This window comes from Zonotrichia albicollis, chromosome 2 (genome assembly GCF_047830755.1).
Source record: "Zonotrichia albicollis isolate bZonAlb1 chromosome 2, bZonAlb1.hap1, whole genome shotgun sequence".
Taxonomy (NCBI): domain Eukaryota; kingdom Metazoa; phylum Chordata; class Aves; order Passeriformes; family Passerellidae; genus Zonotrichia; species Zonotrichia albicollis.
Window position 1 is genome coordinate 113,059,216 of NC_133820.1, and position 20,699 is coordinate 113,079,914.

At 39.4% G+C, this 20,699-nt stretch overlaps 2 long non-coding RNA genes across 3 annotated transcripts in view; one reads left to right on the forward strand and one right to left on the reverse strand.

Annotated features, from left to right (window-relative positions):
• Window positions 1-19,804, forward strand: part of LOC113459698 (uncharacterized) — a 201,238-nt gene extending 181,434 nt beyond the window's left edge. The window contains exons 5-6 of one of the 2 annotated variants that reach the window (XR_012579181.1): window positions 14,062-14,167; window positions 16,348-19,804. This is a non-coding gene — a long non-coding RNA (uncharacterized LOC113459698). Of the gene's footprint in view, window positions 1-14,061 lie in introns of both variants that reach the window. The other variant, XR_012579180.1, reaches the window with a different exon arrangement.
• The window catches only part of LOC141728277 (uncharacterized), a 168,913-nt gene that overhangs the window by 12,586 nt on the left and 135,628 nt on the right, over window positions 1-20,699 (reverse strand). The gene's annotated exons all lie outside the window — the stretch shown is intronic.

Sequence of the window (20,699 nt, forward strand, 5' to 3'; positions counted from 1 at the left end):
GCACAGGGTGGGGACCTTGACACCCACCCAGAGGCAAACTGCCCTACCCAGCCCCATGGTCCTGCCCCACTCGTGCCCAGCCCGGCCAGTCCCTCCCTCTGGGGCAATGCTGGCAGCTGGATGCAATACCACAGCTGGATTTGCTGCCCTCCTCGTGGCACGTCTGGTTGGGACACTCACTTCTCCCCAGCACCATGGCAGCCCACCACAAGGCTTACAGCATGCGGCGAGGTAAAAATAGCATTCCAGGAGGTGAGCACAGCAAAGCCTCAGCCTTCCTGTGCTGTAGCCTCTTTTGATTATTCACTTTCCTCTCCTATATAGCTATAATGACAGCCTGTCACATGCCTTTTTTTTTTTTTTTTTTTTTTGTTTGGTTTAGGTAGGGAGATTTAAAGAAAGGTTTTTCACTATAGTTTCAGGTGAGAAAAAAAAGCCATTTTTTTCCTCAATACTTTATCTTTAATCACAACAAGCAGAATGATTCTGTAACAATTTCAAATCCCACTGTGATTAAAACTGATGAAATGGTACAGATGATGCTTTTTTTTAAACATGAGATCATTCTTTATCAAGGCATATGGAAACAGCTCCAAAGATTTCATATGAAAGGATGCTTCCCTCCTTTAAAAAGCCTTCATTTGCACCAGGGAGTGTAAAACTCATTTCAGACAATCACTGTCCTTCAACAGATGACCCTCTGAGGGGCTAGTACAGCACTGAGTGTAACAAGGTGCTCCTTTTCTGTTAGGAACTTCAGATGGTTATTGAAACTCTTAATAAACCCACTAATACCAATTTTGGCAATTTTGGGTCACCACCCAATTTCACACATGATGTCTTGAATGGTATGGCAAATCATGAAATTTTATACAACCTTCATCTCCAGTAATCACATGTTTTTGTCAGTGCGACCTGTCCAAGGGATCTGAAAGGCTCTCTCCTTTAACCAGGGGTCTGAAAGTCTTTCTCCTCTCTCCAAGGAAAAGGATTACAGCTGTTTGTGTAAATCAGTGGTATTTGGTTGAATAAATGCACCATGTGTAACTTACCTGTATGCTGAATATGAGACATTGTTAAGGTCTGTAAATTAACAGGGGTAAATTGCTTTTACCTAAATTAATTCTCAGCTACACTAATAGGTTAAATAATTTAACAAGGTCCTAAGTCTGCATGACAGCTTTAATTTAGTGCGTAGCTTTCCCTCTGTGCTGAAGTAGTTTCGAGGTCACTTGCATTAAACAAATGCTAGCCTAAAGACAGAGTTAAGCTGTGCAAATAGTTCCCTGAACTGGGAAGCACGTAACCAGCAGATAACTCAGTTATACTTAAACTTTTTATAAACGTTATTTCTTTCATCTTCTGGGCTTTGGAAATTAAACTCCTCACTGTAGCAATCACAATGACATATATGCAACCCCCATTAGGAGACAATATTTTCTGAGCTGGGATCTGAGATTGAACTTGCATAAATCAAGGCTTAGGCAATTTTTATCGCCTGATAATGCACGTGCAGGAACACTGTTTTTTAGATTTTGTTCCCTCCATTTCTTCAGAATATATTATTTCTGTGGGAAAGTTGAATTAAGTTTCTTGTCTTTGGCTTTTCTGTTTTCCCTTCAGCTCTATATTGTCATACCTTGCCAGCTAATCTCACTTTCCTTGTGAATAGCATACCCTACCATTTAGGTAAAAATGGTTTTCAGAAAAAATATGTCCTATGAGATGTTATGACATTTTGTGAAACAACATAATGCAATGTGACTGATGCAGATGGATATGCCCCATAAAGCTGAGAGATTTAGATATGTAGTTTCCCCCCCAAAAAATCACTTCATAATGCAGTTTTATTTAAAATATAACATTGAAATCCTATTTAAACTCCTTCAAATAGATAGAAAATTTATTTAAACTTCTATATAAAAGGGCTTTTACCTGAATGCTAGAGGTGTTCTACATTCAATGCTTTTTTACACATCAGTATGAAGGGGAAAAGAATATGCAATATATAAGAAAGAACCTAGCTAATGTTTCCTTCCTTACACCCATCCCTGAAGGAAGAGAAATGCTTTAGTGGGATCAATAGTCATAAATCATTACAAGTTATTTGAGGTTTTATTTCATCTACTTTTATTATAATGTCCATGCCATCTGCTGTACATATTGAGCTTATTACACTAATTCATTTTGCAAGTGCCAGCCTCTGAGTGAGAGGTGTCAGAGGGCAATTGATTAAGGGATATTTGTTCTGTTACAGCTTTTTCTTTAATTTCTCCCCATAAGGGTTTCAGGTTGAGCAAGTGAGCTGACATGATAGTGGGGCCTCAGGAGATAAATGGGACATGTGATTTCATGCATTCATAAATATCAGAACATTTTTACCCTGGTGGTGCTGGGTGGGGCAGTGTGTGTCGGCTGTGGGTTAGTACAAGGCTGAACGCATTAGGTTGTTTCTCTTCTTACAAGCTGAAAGAGGATGGATGTTTGACATAAAAATGATGGCTCAATCTAGGAATCTATCTCTCATTCACTCCTATTATCTCTAGTTAAATGGATTTTGTGCGATACCATAGGACAAAGAAGAAAAAAGAAACCAAGAAAAAGTCCTGTATTACAGCATGAGATATCAATTCTGTAGTGAGTGAGTATTCACTCTGCATAGAGCATGTGTATCTCTACCACTTAGTAAGAGTTGTTTCGTTCTAAACCTTGTAGCACACTAAAGTGGATGTCCTCAAATTCTTGCTTTCCTTGTTTGCAATATACCAACATTAAGATACAAGGGTAATAGGTGCTTGAAAAAAATCCGTCACATTGTCTTCATCAGTTCATCTCCACAGTGTCACAAAGAAGTGAACAGACATGTCATCAATATTAGACATGCTTTGTTACCTTAGAGCAATTAGTCCAAGTATGAGTATAGTCTGAATATTTAAAATCTAATGCAAAATTTACAACTGCAACGTGAGCTTCATCAGTATTTTGATCTATTTATAATGAACTTGTCCATCATGTCTGAGGTCCTGACACATATACATACAGCTGAGTAACATTTACACACTTGAACAGTTCAACTGAATTAAATGGAAAACCATGAAAAATCTTATTTAGTGGATACTGGTGTTGTATTCTTTAAATGCAGACAGCCATGCATGAATATGTCAGTCTGAGATCCTCTCTAAAGGTCAGGACAGCATTTTAGCACAAGCTTCCTCATCCTCACCAAACTGGACAAAATACAGCTGAGTTCCCTCACTGAGCTGTGGCCCTGCATTTTCTGCAAGTGCTTTTGAAGGTTTGGATCTCTGCCACAAGCTATTGGTATCATTCATGTACAACTTACCTCTAGCTTGCGGCCCCTTTAAGTTCCAGCTACTGCAGGCTTCAAAAGCAAGCCTAGTCACTGTCAAATTGCATTCTCATTCTGTGTGTTCTCTCACATTGTTTCCATTGTGCCAGCAAAGTGCCCAGACTGCCATATTTCACTGGGAGAAAGACTGAACATTTCCATTTATTTTGATAAAATAGTCCTTGGACAGGCTTGGTTTTATGTAAAGTTTTATTTTAGCCAATGACCACTTTGAACACCAATTCTGCTGATTCTCAAGCACATTACACTGAAGTTAAAAGGCACATCCTGAAAAGTCTATGTTAAGTTTACTATCAGTGGTATCTCCCAGCTACTTACAGAATTATCTGTCTGAGACTTTTACTGTTATAATACTTTCAAATACCTTGAAGCTGCAATGACTATGTTCTGCTTTTTTTCATGAAGAAAATGCAACATGACACCACCCAGCCTGGTTGTGCATCTAGTTTCCTGAGTTCACAGGCTCCTGTTTTCCCTCTTATTAGGCACTTTACAGCTCCAGTGCTAATTGCACAAATGGATTCATTTACAGCAGCACAACAGAAAACAGGATGACAATGAGAGATTGCAGTAAGGCATTGCAACTGGTGTACTGGTGGGCACCGAATAGAAGTGCCAGCTGTGTCTTGCAACAAGAGGCGACAGAAAAAGAAAATCCCAACAAGGACTTTGTGAGTTCAGCTACATTTTGGGGTCTGCAGGGAAGAAAACAGCTAAAAGGATTACTGAGAGCTTCCCACCTACTAGGTCATGCCACTGCCCCGTGAAGTGATATGGGATGCTGTTATTGCTACTGCAGTTTGTACAACGAGGGATTTACTGCTGCATTAAGAACAAAAAACTTTCTTCCCTGCCTTTGACAGAGCCTCAGTATGTCTTTCTGTACCCATATCTTTCCAGTGGGATTTCTCTGCAGCTTACTAAACTTGCAGCTCCAAATCAGCAGCACTGAGAGAGCAGAGCTGAGTCAGGAGCCTTGACTGCTGGGCAACTCTTGTGCTGGAGAGTAAACAAACTCCTTTATAAAATGCAGTCTCAGGAGAGTTCTTCTCCAGTTGGCACAAACTGTGAAGCATATCCTTTTCTTGCAACACAGGGAGAAAAAGTAATACATTTTTGTTCTAATCTCCCCTTCAGCAATCTAATATATACTTAACTGGCACAGGCAAGGCCACTGTCTACCAGCTGTATCTATCTTGAAGGTTCACAGGACCTGTGCAGAGATGATGAATGTAGGGCACAGGGGAGACAAACCATTTCCTTTCTGGCAGTCTCCACAAATGAAGTCCCACAAAGAGTTTAAAGCCTTCTTCCTCTGGTTGGAGCTAGAGATGTGTGTAACTTTGTCACCATCATGTTCTCTGCCATTTATGCAGCAGACTGCTGTGGGCCCTTGTCTCTTGTGTAGCCTCCTGGACAGACCTATGGGGCTTACTTTGACTGACACAGGTAAATCTTTCTCAGGATCTAAAACTCTGACCTAAAGCTCCATCCCATGGGTCAGCTCCTAGAGCTATAGAGGACTGTGCAGGACAGAGGCAAATATTCCAAAGTCTCAGCCCAGGGGTTTCAGTAATTTAATAAGGACAAATAAAGCATAGAAAAAATTATTATCAGGAGCATTTTAGCAGATTAGCACCTCACATATTGAAAGAATTACAGAGTCTAAATGTTGTAGCATGAACATCTTGCTTGTCTATGAGCATGGGCGATACTGCAAACCACGTAGGAGTTAGATTTTATATGGCTGGGATGCACAGTTAGCTTAAAGAGCCACGGTCATTATTTTTAGACACGGCTGATTAATTTGCTTTACCAAGACTGAAATGTAACATAATGTATATAATGCAATTAGAAAGATGTGTCTCTATTAATGCTGTGGGCAAAATGCAGAGATAAGCTTCTGAGAAGCAGTAGGAGTCTAATAATTATCTACACCTTTATCCTGTGCTGGGAGTTTGTGGACTATAACCTGGAAGTTTGAGCATTTGAGAGGCTTGTGCTCTAATCATTGCATAATTGATTTTCCCTCAAATTCCACACCTGAAAGTGTATTGCTCAGTTTACATGACAGCCTAGAGTGGAACAAGACATGGCTATATGCTCAGGAGCTCAAAGAAGAGGACAAAAACCACGGTAATTGGGTGCCACAGCTGGAAAGAAAATGAAAATTACATTTTCTTCCACATGAGTTTATCTTCTCCCAGAGGAATAGCATGCAAGGCATCCAAGAGGTGAGATGCAGAGGAAACTGTTTCTGCTCTGGGATCATTCAAAATGTTGTCTCTGAGTTACATATGTCCTATGTAACTCAGAGAAGTCATTCTTTCCCATTCAGCACCCCTCTATCAAGACCACAGGGTTAACTTCTCATCTTCATTATGGGCTCTAGCAACAGGAACCAAAAATATTTACTTTTCTGCGGACTGGTAGCTAGATGTTGTCAGTTCCACACTAGGGATAAAATTTTGGCCCATTTCCAGTCCTGTACATTGCGTAGAAAAAATCATGGTAAAACTACAACAACCAAAATAGCCAACCCAACCCTCCCAAAATGCCACCCCAACAAAAAACCCAATCCAGATGGAGCTCATTCATAGTTCTCTTTAATAAATTGTATGTGTCTTGTTTTCTTCCTTCAACAGTTTAATTCTCCTTGCTTGTTTCTCATTCACCAAGGGGCAAGCAAGAAGAAACCATATTGGGAGGCTGGGTGTCAAAGTGTGTCAGCTTGCCAATGGATATGTTCAACAGGAGCTAAGAGTATAAGGATCAGAAAACATCAGATTTGGAAAACACCCTACAGACAAATGAAGTAAATCAGTTGAAGAGGCTTAACTATTGTCTAATTGTAGTAGCTATTTATAGAATTGAAGATAAGATTTCTTTCACATGCTTAGCAAATTACAACTAATGGGTCTCTTAAACTTAGGCTCCATTTTATTTTTTGGAACAGTCCCGGAGAACTGATTAGTGTGTGCTTACACAGAAATGCATAAAATAATCTCATTATAGTAATGCAATGTGACTGAGGGGTGATTTCTGCCCAGACTGTGTCCTGTGTTTCATTGTAAGTGATCACTTAATAAACAAACAGGAAATAGTGCAAACAAGCAGCAGTGGAGCAGGCACTCGTTCATCTACTAAAAACTTATAAATGGCACGTGAACACCCTTATTCTAGAGGGATTTTCTTAGGGAGAAATAGAGCCCCTCAGTCTCCATGATCCATTCCACCCTCGGCTCCCTTCTGTGCTAAACTCCAGAAATATCTGGTATCATGATAAAGTTTTCAATAATTGACACAGATGTGTTTGTGTCCTGCACCATTTCAGTTAATGGAGAGCTCCAGGGAGCCAAGATTTTGCTTGTTGTGTATTCATTTATTATTCATTTAAAGAACATGGCCATTTGCCAGTAGGAGCTGAAATGAAATCACCACCTTCACGCAGGCAATCCAACAACCCTCCAGTCGCAGTGACATTCAGTTACTAATGGGTTAGTTCAGTTTTAATCCGCTGCCTAGAGATGAATAACATTAATTATTGTAATTGGTAGTGACAGTAATGGGTGCAACATTTCCAGGGCTAATTTACTCTACTTTTGTATCATGCTAATGTGGCTATTCTGCTTCAGCACCCAAGATAACTAAAACCAGTTCAAATGTCTGTCTACTGTACAATGTGGTGTACTGCCTGCACGCCCTGAGACTTGCAATGTATGGAGTGGTACAGAGCTGCTGTGCTTAGGCAATCAATGGGACAAAATGGTCCTGCAGCATCATGAAATATTCCATGTGAACCCACCACACATCAGCAGGAAATGTTCGGTTTGGCAGCTGAGCCAGGAAAAAGATATTGGTTTGATTAAATAATAATAAAATAAAATTGATTAAAAATAATAAATAATACCCATTTACAACAGGTGAAAATAGGGACCAGATTAAAGTAGATAGTTGTATTATTATTTTGCACTTTACAGATTCAAAGCAATGGTTTGACCCAAGGTTTCTTACCTTTCAAGTAGGTCTCTCTCTCAGCTGCTAAGTTATTAGTGCACACTGAAGCTGGCCTCCCTCAGGCTGGTTTGCTCAAACTGCTCCACTTTGGAAAGCATACTTAAATATTTGGTGAGGGAGCTCAAGTGATTCTGCAGCTGCTGGCCAGAATGCTAAAACATCAGGGACCCAGTTGTTTATCCAAAATGGAATAACACCAACAGGAAGGGTTGAGAACAGCTCTCCATCCCTAGCCTTTTGAACAGGGTGGAAATCTAAGCCTTGGGACATATTACTGGAAAAAGAGGTGCTGGGATGTTAAGATGCCCTCGGCCAGAGAGGGACTTAATCTGTACCTACATCCTGCAAGGTAAATGTCCTAAACAGAGAGTTACTGAATAAAACTGGGACTTGATGACTATTACAGCGACCTGATGAAGGTCTCCAGGGTGAGAGATGGACTAGAATCTTGTTTGATGATCAGAAGGCTGGATTTATTGATATATGATATATAATACATTATAAATGTACTAAAAGGAATAAGGAGAGAAGTTGCAGAGGCTGCTAACCTAAGAATAGCATAGGAAAGAATGCATAACAAAGTTCTGTGTCCAGCAGAAAGCAAGGACAAACTCTCCTGTGAGTGGTCAGCAAATCCAAACACTGAGAGAAGACCAATCACCATTGCACCTGTTGCATTCCACACCAGCTGGTAACAATTGTTTACATTCTTCTTCTGGGGCCTCAGCTTTTGAAGATGAACAAATCCCAGAGAAAGGATTTCTATGAAAAAATGTCTGCGACAGATGACCTTAAGAAAGTGATGAAATCTGAATTTGTTTTTGGTATCTTTTGCTGATAGTTGAAAATTTGAAACACAGTTGAGAAAAAAATTGTGTCCTTGAAAGCATTCAGAAAAAGATTAACACATAAAATAAAATCTAACTAAATGTATGGCACACATATATGTACACATAAACAATTACAAACTTGTAGTTATGAGCAGCAAAGACTATTAAAGAAGCAAAACAGAGGTAAGAAAATTCCAGGTATTTTGCCCAAGTACTATATGCCATCTCAAATATAAGAAGATTAGAAGATGCTTCCATACACAAAAATTTAAGTCTGTTCTCATGAGGTACATCAAATTAGATTATGTTTTCATATACTGACTAGAAAGAAAAAATGCAAGGTCATGAAACAAACAATCAAAAATAATCCAAAAATATTTTTGTAGTTCATCTGACTGCTTCCAAAATGGCTTTTATGAAAACAAATCAGTGGCAGAATTACATCAAATTCTTCATCAGTTCTTCAAACTTCTGACTTTTTCCACTGCTTTTTTGCTTCAATTTGAAGAAAATTTATACCATTTAAAAAGGCATCCTATTTGAAAAAATATATATACATTCACAGGGTAAGTTGAATTCCTGAATTACAGAGAATATATGAAAGACAGCACAGTTCCTACCCAAAGCAAGCATGCCTCACACCTGAAGATTACTGACATTCCCAGCAAAAGACAGCAGTGCATGGGACAGGACTCTAAATAGACAAAGGGGTTAAGCTGAGGGGTAGATCTCTCCATCTGCTGATGACTCAGAAGGGGCAGGGAGAGGGTGGAATGTGATGATTTGGGTTACCACGTCCAGCTCACAGCTGGCACATGTCTATGTGCCATGTTAGTGTGATGTCTCCAAAAGATTTGAGCTCCAGCTTGTTCCCTCTGGCTGCCCCAGAGTCTCCCTCTTCCAATGCTCAGAGACTTGCTGTATTACACACTTGAGCTCCAACTTGTTCCCTCTGGCTGCCCCAGAGTCTCCTTCTTTCAATGCTCAGAAACTTTGCAGCCAAACATTATTTATTGCTTGTTTAGACCCATTTGTTCCTGTGCCAGCATGGTCCTTTGGCTTATATTTCTCTCCTCCCATGCTGGTGTTTACCCTCATAATGTATTTATAGGTAGCAATCAGATCCCATCTCAGCTTTCATTTTGCTAGGCTAAAGAGTCCAAGCTTTTCCCAGTTTGCTCTCATAGGCCAGGCACTTTATTCCCCCTGTTCCACTCACAGTCCTCCTCCCCACCTGTTCCTGTATCAGTTGCTGTCTCATGGTATGAAGAGACGCCCTCTTGATGGCTGAGGTCCCCCTCCTTCAGGTGCCACTCTTAGAGGAGGTAGGAATGAAGGTCCTCATCCCAGGGACTGGTGGGGGTCCTGCTGGCCAGGAGAAGGGTGCAGACCAGGGAGCTGTGCCCAGCAGGCTCAGGGGCTGCCACCTGTCCCAGCCCTGCTGCCCACTGTGTGCCTATGGGTTGGCCTGCAGCTGCACTCCATGGGACACACATTATGGGATGTGCCTGGCACATCCATCACGGGATAAAATGACCCCCACTACGTCAGGCCGGGAGCAATGAGATTGATGAATGCTCCTTGGGAATAACTAAATTAAAAGGATGCATTAATAGGGCTACTGTTCACATTTTCTGACAACATATTTCCTCTGTACTATTTATAAATCTTACATGAAGAATTATTTTTTAGATTCTCATCTGGCATACACTGATGAAGCTTCATTAGTTACAATGAAGCCTATCACTGCACCAGCCAATCAGTGGACTATTTATTAATTAAGTTGTAGAACATGCTTTTGAAGGGGACTTTTTTCCCCTCTACATAATCCATCCAACCATATTTCTTCCTTCACTTTCCCATGGAAAAAAATATACTCTTCAGGTTGTTGCCAAAACCTTCATGATTCACTATATCGAAATAAATCTAACTTTCTGGAATTTATAGGCAGGGATGCTAAGCGGAGTCTGATTAATCTAAGATTTGAAGGGCTGCAGCCCAGCTATAACTTTCAGTAAGGAGCTGTAATTACAGGTTAAGTATGGCAAATCCAGACTGCTCAACATTGCTGTATTGATTCTTTTAAACCATTAAATATGGAAGTTCAAATTCATGCACAAAAGCGACATTTTTGAAATCCCAGCAATTTAGGAGGATTATGTTTCTGGAAGTGGTGTGCATGGGAGAACATTTGTCTAACTAATGGCTTCTTTCTGCTGGAGAAACTCAAGACCAGGATGCACAACCAGGACTTTTATTTTATTTTAAGAGGGATAATGTTTTTTTTTTAACTTCCTCCACTGTTTTTAGTCATATTCTGACAAAGGCAGAGAATTATGAGGGGAAGATAGGGTAAAAAATTCTCACCACAGACATGAACCCAGTGATGTTCCCAGCTGCAATTCTGCTCAACATTATGATTGCACTGTCAAAAAATCAAGGACTCAAGGACTCAAAAAATCACTTCAATAATTCTGCTTTCTGTGCTTCACTAGAAGCGGGGAACCTCTCCCTCCTATCATGGAAGCTAAGTAGCAGATAGCAGAGGTTCTATGATGGGCTGCTGTTTATCTGGGGTCCCAATCACACTGGAGTATGTAATATAAAATCGTGTTATTGATGAGACCTAGAAGTGTTGCTCCTCAAGCAAAATTAGAGCTCCCTCAGGATGCTTTCATCTCCTTTGGCTACTACAGGACCATGGCTTGCATCAGCTGTACATGACCTCCCATCCTGAGAAGGCAGATGTCACAGTTTCTAGTTTCCTACCTTAAGCTATAAGGGGAGCCATGTTGGGGAAAGTGGGGTTGTTTTCAGTGCCATCTGAGCAAAAATGTGACAAAAAATGCAGCAGGGAACTGGATCAAAGGAGCTGATTTTAGCTTCATATTTTTCTCCTTTAATTCAGTGACAATTTTGATATTTGTTTGAAAAGATTCTCTAAGATCAGGGTTGTTGTGTCTTTGTGCCTGTAATTGTATTAAAAATGCCATGCAGCCTTTTCTATAAGCTAGAATACTGGTATTATGTGTCATCTGTGCAAAACACTTATGAGATCTGGTCCATAATTACAGCTTTCCAACATCACAGGAGAACATTTCTCAGACCTACTAATTGTGTTGCCCTTTATGGTCCATCTTATTGATTAAACATCTGTTAGTGTTTTGTTGAAATGAGAATTCACTTGCAATGCAATGTGTCTGGTATATTAAATTCTGTTTAAGTCAGCCCTAACTACAAGTTTGAGATACATGTATTGTATCTCCTTAATTGTATCTTAGTATTTTTTGCTCTGTTTTTTGTTTGTACTGTTTGCTGGAGAGCAGGAAAATGTTCTAATGTTTTCTTTACAGCAAAGTCAAATTATATTCCCTTAATTCTTTTGCCACACTTGAACCATTTCAGTTGGACAAATGCTTGGGAACATTGTAAAATAATAACTTAATACAGACCACTACCTTTTTTCCTAAGCCACAATCCAATTACACAGTAAATTTTATCTTTTGTTGCAATGCCAGGGAAACTGATGTATGAAGTGAATAAGGAAAAGGGAAAAAAACCAACACATGCATGGACACAAACATACACACCAAAAAGGACTTTTTAATTTGACATTCTTAATTGTGAAGAATTTTCTTTTCAAGGAGCAAAATAAAAGGATTTTTGAACAAGATCCCTCTGCTCCTACTCTTCATAATACAAATTAAAATACAAAAAAAAAAAAAAAAGATGTTAGTATGCTGGTAACCTCTGGGAAATTAAAAGAGCAACTCTTGCAAAGGGATTCCAGAGAAGCAATTCAGAGTCCTTCTCTCTTTCAATTCCATGTGTTTACTAAAATACTAGGACTTCTTACAAAAGAAATCCAAAATCTGACACAAATTGAGAGGAGAGAGTCTGCTTCACTGCTGTCCAATGTAATTTCAAGTTGACTTATCCTTTCTTTATCTCATTTGCTGACTGATAAAATCTTGACAGTATTAAAAAATAATCCAAGTCCTATTGCATGAGTTGTTTTCCTTCTGCATGTTTTACATATATTGATTGACGAAATGAAAAAATGCTAATACCCATATGTTGTCACATCAAGCAAATGTGGACCACTTATTTTCCCAAATCACATTATGTGTGGAAGATTTTGCAAAGATCTGTGAACTAAGCTTGTATTCAGTTTCAAGATGAAATGAACTGACCCAACAAAGAAGGAAAATTAAATTACTTCTACCCATATTTTATCCCTTTGACATTTACTTTCAGTACCCATCCTTCCATCATCTCCTTCAGTGTGACAGTTCCAGTATCAACACTGAAATGCTGCCTAGTAAGAAAAATACCCCCCTCACTTGTCTTTGATCCAGATCTGGGTGAAGTCAAAGAGAGTCTTTCTGCTGAATCACAGAGGTTTGGCCAGATCTTTTGCCATTTAAGTACAAGAATGGGAACGCTACTGCAGTGTTTTAGAGTTTGACTTGGAGGGTAAGAATAGTCCCTTCAGCTTCAGACAGAAACCCCACTTGGATCAAAGAACAAAAATGATCACTGTCTTGAAGCTTTATCTAAACCCAGGCTCAAGAAAACTGCTGGGAAAATGTGCACTGCTGTTACTGACTGCCAAAAAGCAAAATGAACAAGCCAAGGGAAGACAATGAGAATAACAACAACAAAATGTCACTCTTGGATTCCCATAACCAACACAATTTTAAAAGAAATGATAGAAAAATTAGGTTACCAGAGCTAGACACAATACTGTTCAGAGTATTTTCTATTCCAAAAAAAAATAGAGAAAACAAATTCTTCTAATAACACCTATGCCTTTATACCTTTGCAAGGATCTGAATATACTTGTTCCTGCTGTAACTTTGTTACCCAAAAAATTATAGGAACAGCAAACCCACTTTACAAGTGTTATTTTGACTTAATGGAAAGTAGATAGCACATTAATATCAATACTGGAAGCTTCATCTTTCTTCTGCTGCAAAGCTTTAATCTCACAGTCACTAAGTCAACGATTAAACATTGGTGATTTCAAAACTGCAGGGTCAGAGGCATGCAGATTCATTTCTACATCTAAAAATTAAATCAGACACCTAAATATCATTAAAATAATGTTCTACAAATGCTCAAGCCCACTCTATGAAGATCATCTCCTCAAGACAAGGAAGAAATTCTGTCTCAACTGAACTGGTGACCATACTTCTATCAGTGAGAATTTCATCACCACCTTCATTGCTTTAGAGTGCCACCTTGGAGTTTCTCAGAGGTTTCTCTTGCCATTCAGATTTGTGAAGACTCCCACTTCTGCCTTGCTTTGCTTTCAAACAGTACAATTCCCTGAGGCAAAAAACCATGATATTTTAATTATCTGTTACACTGGGTGCCTTATGTTGCATCCAGTGAAGGCTGAGTGTAGAGGGACTTCTCAGGGCAGGTGCTGGCTCCATGCTCAGGAAACAATCAGGGACAGCTCCCTGTAGCTTCTGTATGTTATTGTTCCCTGCTTTACGCAATAATGCATTTAGACACTGATCTGGGCAATTATACTCTGTAGAAATCTAAGGGAATATTTCCAAATAGTTGGGAAAAAGAGCCTAGCTACATATATATGCATATATACATAGATAGATAGCTAGCTAGATAGATAGATAGATAGATATAGAGATATAGATACACATACACACGCACATGCATACTCGTACCATCACATGATCAACAGCAGGCATAAAAGCATGGAAATATAGAAGTGTAAACTCTTTTGAATGAATTTGAATTTTTTATAAAAACACTAACTTATTATTCTAGTGAACAGATTTTTTTTTCTGTTTGAATCTGTGTTCTTAATTACAGGAAGAACCTATTTTTAATACTGAGTCTGTTCTGAGTCCAAAGATGTGGAATAGCAAGAAGGATGCATGAGCATATTGTATGCATTGTGAAGTGCTCCAGCATAGAGGTACACTCAGAAACTATATTTATTTCTAGTAGCCAGCTGATTTATTGTTGCTTTGATTCATCCTGCTGAAAAGTTTGTCAAATTTACCCATGTGACTCCTCTGGTATACAAAGTGTCCGGGGTCTGGCTTATGGCTTAAATGCAACCCCTCTGAAAAACTTACAACTGCTCTTATGATTAAGTGAACAGCTTTAGCTTTAAATATGCATATCCTCAGCTTCAGAAGGCATTTAAAATTTGCTTCAGTGTAAGGAAGTGAGGGACATCCTCAATCCAGCTTTGAGACCAAAAAGGAAAACCTTGCAATTTTGTATCATCTAATGGAAGGGTTCTTTGGTCAAGCCTTTTGAAAAACTACCTTTACTGTCTTCAGTAAATATCCTATCAAGACATGGTATGAGAGACAGGGAAAAAAGACAGAAACCAAGGCTTTCATTAAAGGTTTCTGCTGGTCTGGAGTGTAGGAAACAGGAGAAATTGCATAAGTGGCCATGATAGTGCTGTGCTTCACTCTCTCATCTTCCTGTGGGCTGTGAAAACAGAGGTGTGATTTCTTCTGTTGTTAGAAGGAATATCCTTAAGTGAAGGAATATCACTTAACTGTGAGTTAAGCACGTCCTGCATTGCTGTCTGCTGGCCTCTGAGTACAAGTGTTAGCATGGACGCTTCTTGGTGGCTTGAGTGTCACTTTCATGGCCCTTCCTGCATCCCAGCTGCCCAGAGGAAAGTATGGCCATCTGCTGGGATTTGATTTCCTTCCCTCATAGCTCTGCAGAACTCCTCCCAGAGCTGCCCCATGTTTATCTCAGCTAAACACAGCCTGTGGGACCTTGGCCAGTTTTGTTTGGGCAAAGCCAGCTATCTCCTGCAACTCTGGGAAAGGATCTGCACAAGGAAGGGTTGAATCTCTTTTCACGGTAAAAGATCTGACACGCCAGAAAAATCGTAAAATTTTGCTACAAAAAGTTGCATGCTTGTTTCATGGTTGTAGAGATAGATTTAACAGACTGAAGACTACAGCTCTAGACTGGAAATGTAACTCAGGCAGCAAAAATGCATTTTGTAATCCTTTTGTTTGAGAATTCTTTTCTTCTGCTTGTTTTGGGTAGCATGTGATGGATACATGATGCACAATACTTGGGTTAAGTCGTGCAAAAATTTGTAGAAATTGGATACATTATCTGAAAGAGCAGCCACAAAAGAGAATTATCACAGCACAAGTGAGCATTTGCTCTAACAGGCAGCTCCTGCAGAAGCTGTATTCCAGATACTTCCCTCCACTTCTGAAACAAATGTCAGTGTGTTGGGTAGTGCTCTGTTCTCACCTTTATAGCAGTACAGGTCTCAGAGTAAAACCCTGAGTTTGCTGCCTTAGGCTGAAGCCATGTATCGTTTCCTCAGCAAGCAGTTGAGTCTAATTTCACTTTACATCAAGCAGACCAAAAATTCCATTTGAAAGGTGACAGGCCAGTGCATTAAGCAATTGCACCAGTGCTGGGGTTAAAGTGGATAAATTACATAAGACTAAAGCCTGACACTAAAAACCACCAGCTGGATCAAGGACGTTTCTATCCATTCTGGCTCATTAGACTTAGGACAACAAGGTCAGCTATGTTAAACTTAATCACAGGCCTTCCTAGAGGGTATGGTAAATGTATTGGCTAATTTTTCATACCATATCCGCGATAATCTGTCACCCACAGCTTGAGAGGTAGCTTGCTTGTGTTTAAAGTATCCACTCTACTTATGGTCAGTTAAGACAAATCTTTATTGTTTTTCAACCAGGATGAGCCAAATTATTCACAAGCATTTACCTCCTTCCTCCCCTATTAAAAACAAAGGGGTTGTAGTTCATGTATGTTAGCACTCAGCTTGGCATCATCTTTTTAATGGAAAAATAAACTGAGCTGTCTATTCTAAATTGAATCAAGCAAAATAAATAAGCAAACAAGATTTTTCTTTGCTGTAGGTACAGAGACTGTGTCCGGAATGAAGAAAGATAATTAATTTGAAACTCTTTCGGGAAAACAGTGTCTTTTTATACTCTGTTTTTAAGGTCACTAACACAGTGGGGGTCTGTTCTATTGCTATAACTTCCATGTGCTACAGTAATAAAAATAATAATGCTGTGAGAATTATTAAATGTTAAGTCTTCTTAGGTGACTGCATCTCTCCTCCAGAAGGTCCAGTGGCCCTAACAGAACAGTGTCATACAAGAAGAGAAGAATGGCATGAGCAACTTCTGTGCTACTGATGCAGCTCTTGGGATGAATTTGACAATAATTAGGTATAAAACTAATATGATAAAGTGAAGGTAGTAACTTTCCTCCCTTCTGCTGCCAAACATTGGCAGGATTGCATTTGCAGATTTTCCACTTTTTTGGAATGACTCTTTTCTCATTTTTGCTTGTTTGGAAGCAGCCCTTGTGAGACAGTGTGCTGGTCCTAATCACCAAAGGGCATATAAAAGAGGCCCTGCCATGGGAAGCACCCACTGCAGCTGTTGCTGCACATGCTGCCTTGATTACAGGATCAATGATTTAAAGTGAGCCAACTCATCATCCTGGGAAATGCTAAGATGATATTACTGATATTACTTATGATTAATTTAAGTGTAAATTCCTGTCTAGAATCTAGAATCAAACATCAGTCCATTATCTTACTGATTTAAATGGCTGTGTCTGAATCTGTTTCCTTAGAAGAAGGGTCCCCAGGGTTCCAACAAACTCAAGAGAAAAGGAATAGATTAAGCATAGATAAACCTATAATGTATATGCTTGAGAAAGGGTCAGCTCCCTTGGTGCTGTGAAGCAGGTCTAAGCTAAGCTGTAGGAAATACTTCTAAGTTGCTTTTTCCCTTTGGAAGTGCTGGAAAACTCTCTAGGAACTTCTGCACTGGCAGAGAGCTCCAGATGACCCCACACTGCTGGAACCTCAGAAGGCAATACTTTTAATGCTAAGTTATGGTTTAGCACCAAATTACATGCAGGTGGCTTTGTTTTCTGATGGTTCTCAGTGGTGTAGTTGGGCATCACCTCATCAGAGATGTACCAGCTATTGAAAAGTTGAGCTCACTTATCAGGAATAGGTTCTGAGATTCTGTCTATAATTATTACCCTGAAATTAACCATACACCCTAAATACTCCAGCATAGTATCCAGCACTTAGGTAGTTCCTTATGAGTGACAATTTTTTCAGTAGCACTAAGTAAGACTGGCTATGCATTGCACTGCAATTTTTTGTATTATGTACACCAGGATAACTGAGTATTACAATGCCCAACATTGTGATTTTGTACAAATTGACATTCACTTCAGGTCTCTATTTTCCTGCTGGTGTATAAAGGAAAACAACTTGCTTTAACCTTGGGTGATTATGCCTTTGTATTTGTATCACTTATTTCCTGTGCAAGTTCCTACACCATAAAGAAAACGGGAGATAACTTGACCACAAGGAATAAGGAGGCGTTTAAAAGATGCTCCTTGACTCCCATCGCCCATAAATGCAGACACTGGAAGCTGCTTTCTGTTTTCAGTAGAGGAGGAGAGAAGAAATAATATATCCAATTAAAAGAACAGGGCACTCTTTAGGCAGCCAGGTCCAGGAAACCTTTTGATGAAAATCTCTGCTGATTTACCAAAGCCACAGCAACAATGCTGATTTATACTGACTGATGAATATCAGACATGAGTTAGAATTTTTTACCCAGACCATCTGTTACAAGGTCTTTATGCTTAAAGTTTCCTGGGGTTCTTTAATGACCAATAGTCAATGTGTTCATGGATTTTATGCCTGCTCCAAAGGACAGCACACTGCATGCTTTGTAGAATATGGATATTCCTAATCTCATGCTGAGGTGTTGATTCTTTACAGATTTGGCAGAGTATTGATGCATTTCACTGAATAATCAACAAATATTCTTTAAGCACTTCAACATCCACTGTCCAAAATCTTATTTTATTATGAAATCTCTGATCCATTTATGAGTTCTGCAGATGAAAACACACTGACTGTAATTTATGAACAAAAAGCCATGCATAACCAACTCAGTTTTGAACACTAAAAAGTGGATTAAAACCTTTTTCTTCAGACTTATTGAAAGGCTGTTAAATGGGTACCATAATTTTATACTACTGAAGGCATTTTACTATTCAGGATAGTTTCCATGTCAAGTTCTATGAAAGATTTGAGCTGATGCACAAGAAGAATTTGAAGTACACTTAATTTCATATAAACTGTCATTATGGCTCTGGGGTATTGTGTCTTCCACACAGCACAACCATAATATCCTGGTTAAGGCTCTTAAAAGTAGCTATGATGAAGTGGACAGATAATCTGTCTTTCTCTCTGGAATGTCTGTTTTAATTTGCAAATCTGTTGTAATTTTCAAATTTGCAAAGGAACTAATAAATTGCTATAGCATTACTTGCAGGTAATTAGCACTTATATCCCTTGTTTATTTTGGACTGAGGGCACTAAGTTCATAACTATGCAAGTATTTGTTACTTTACAAATTCTAGTGGTCCAGATTAGTCATCAGCTGGTTGGAAATGGAGAGTAGGGCTCGTAAATGCTCTGTCACCTGATTCAATTCGGTCCCTAACGAAACATCCTTGCAATCTGAAGACTTGTATATGACTCCTACGAAATGGATTGATGGGGTGAGTTCACTGCTTGGTAGAAATCCACTGTCATGATCATTATGGTTCATCTGATGAGAGAATTTTGCTCCAGCCCGAAGAGAATCTGTGTGTCTGCAGATGCGCATCCCCTTCATACTCAGTCACTGGCAGCCACTGCACAGGTATCTTACGGACCTTTTCCTTTTCTCTCAAAATCAAACCTGTACAATGGACATTTTTAATGGAACAGAGCCAAATCTAGTTTAACAAGTCTTTTTAAAAAGGCATGGATGGGAGGCACCAAATAATATGATGGGAAGAATGCACCTTCTCCGCTTTACCTCCCCATTGTGGGACCTGACGTGGAGGCTGAGACAAATTGTTTATGCGCCTTCCATCATTCTGTGCAACCCTCTGAAAATGTATGAATGCTTTTCATGGAAGCTTGAGAGAAAATAATTAAGAAGAGAACTGTATCCAGAAGAAAAACCCAGTACAAGGTTGTGTTCAAAGACTTCAGGGCACTGGGACAAGCTTCATTACGTGGGGTTTGTCATGGCCAGTCCAATTATCTGGTCACTGACATAATATCTGAATAGTCAACACTGGGTAAACTCATTGGCTATCTCAAAAGGGAAGGTTGTGACCCAACAAACACAAAGGTGGTCCATTTCCTCACACACAGCAAGACATTTAAGGCATATCAGCAAAGTGATAAGTCAGTACAACTCCCATTAATGTTCTGTCTACTTTTAGAATAAGGATAACTTTCCAGGTCTTTCGTTCCACAGCTTCGTGTTTAGGACATGCAGATCCTCTGGCCTGTAAAGGAAAGACTCATGTCCTTTGTACCATACTAATGAATTCTCACTGAGTTTAATGGGGCAGAGCTTCACTGGTGTTAAATCAACACAGCAAGATTATTCTTTACTAAAGAGAGTGCTCTGACACATAGGACAATGAGGATCAGTTGGGAGGAGGGAGAAGAATACAGATAGGGTAATCTCAAGAGCATAGGAAAAATACCCCAAAAAAACTAATAAATATATTTTTTTCAGAATAATGACTGGTGCATGTTCCTCTCCCTAATGTTTTCTTAACTTTCTTAATGCCTTTCAAGGAGACAGAAAGAGTAATGGAAAGCACTCCCACATCCATCCCTCTATGTAAAGAGCAGTTTTCTGGAAGGCCATTAGGATGGCCCATGGCAGTGTGAACATCCTGTGTTAATTTAAAAGCTCAGTTGGTGATCTGAAGGCAAACTTAAGGCCACTCCAAACAAAGTGTGAGCATGTGTATTTGTACAGTGAAAACAGTCAGGGGTTTATGTCAACAGCATTTTGCTTGATAGATCCTACACAACCTAAGCACTTTGACCAGTCCTTATTATGCCCTAAATTTCCTTGCTTTCTGTTTTCTTAGGAGAATTTTTCCTTTATGGAATATTATTTTTGAGTTCTAATTTTCAAAGTCCCTCACTGTGAGGAGTTTGTCTCTGCTAACACAATTGTGGGGGGCCTTTCGCTTTTATTTAACGTTCCAGATGGATTTCTGGGGCATCACTTTAAGGGTAGAATCCACCCCTGGAAAAACAAATAATCCATTTTTTTCCCTTTAACATTTGTTATGTGCTTCTTTACTTCCAACCAAGCAGACACATTTAGCAACCATCACTGGCTACCTCTCAGTCAGCAACTCCTCCACTCCCCCACTTCCAAACACAGAAAGTACAAAAAACAGACTTAACTTCAGAGGTGGCAGTGGAGGGGGAGAACAGCACAAGGACTGAGGAACGGTCATGACTGTTATTGCCAAAACACAAGAATTCAAACCAGTGCTCAATGAAAATAAACAGACTGTTGAAAAAGAAGGTGAAAAGTGAATCAAAGTTCTGCTGCCGCAGGGAAAAT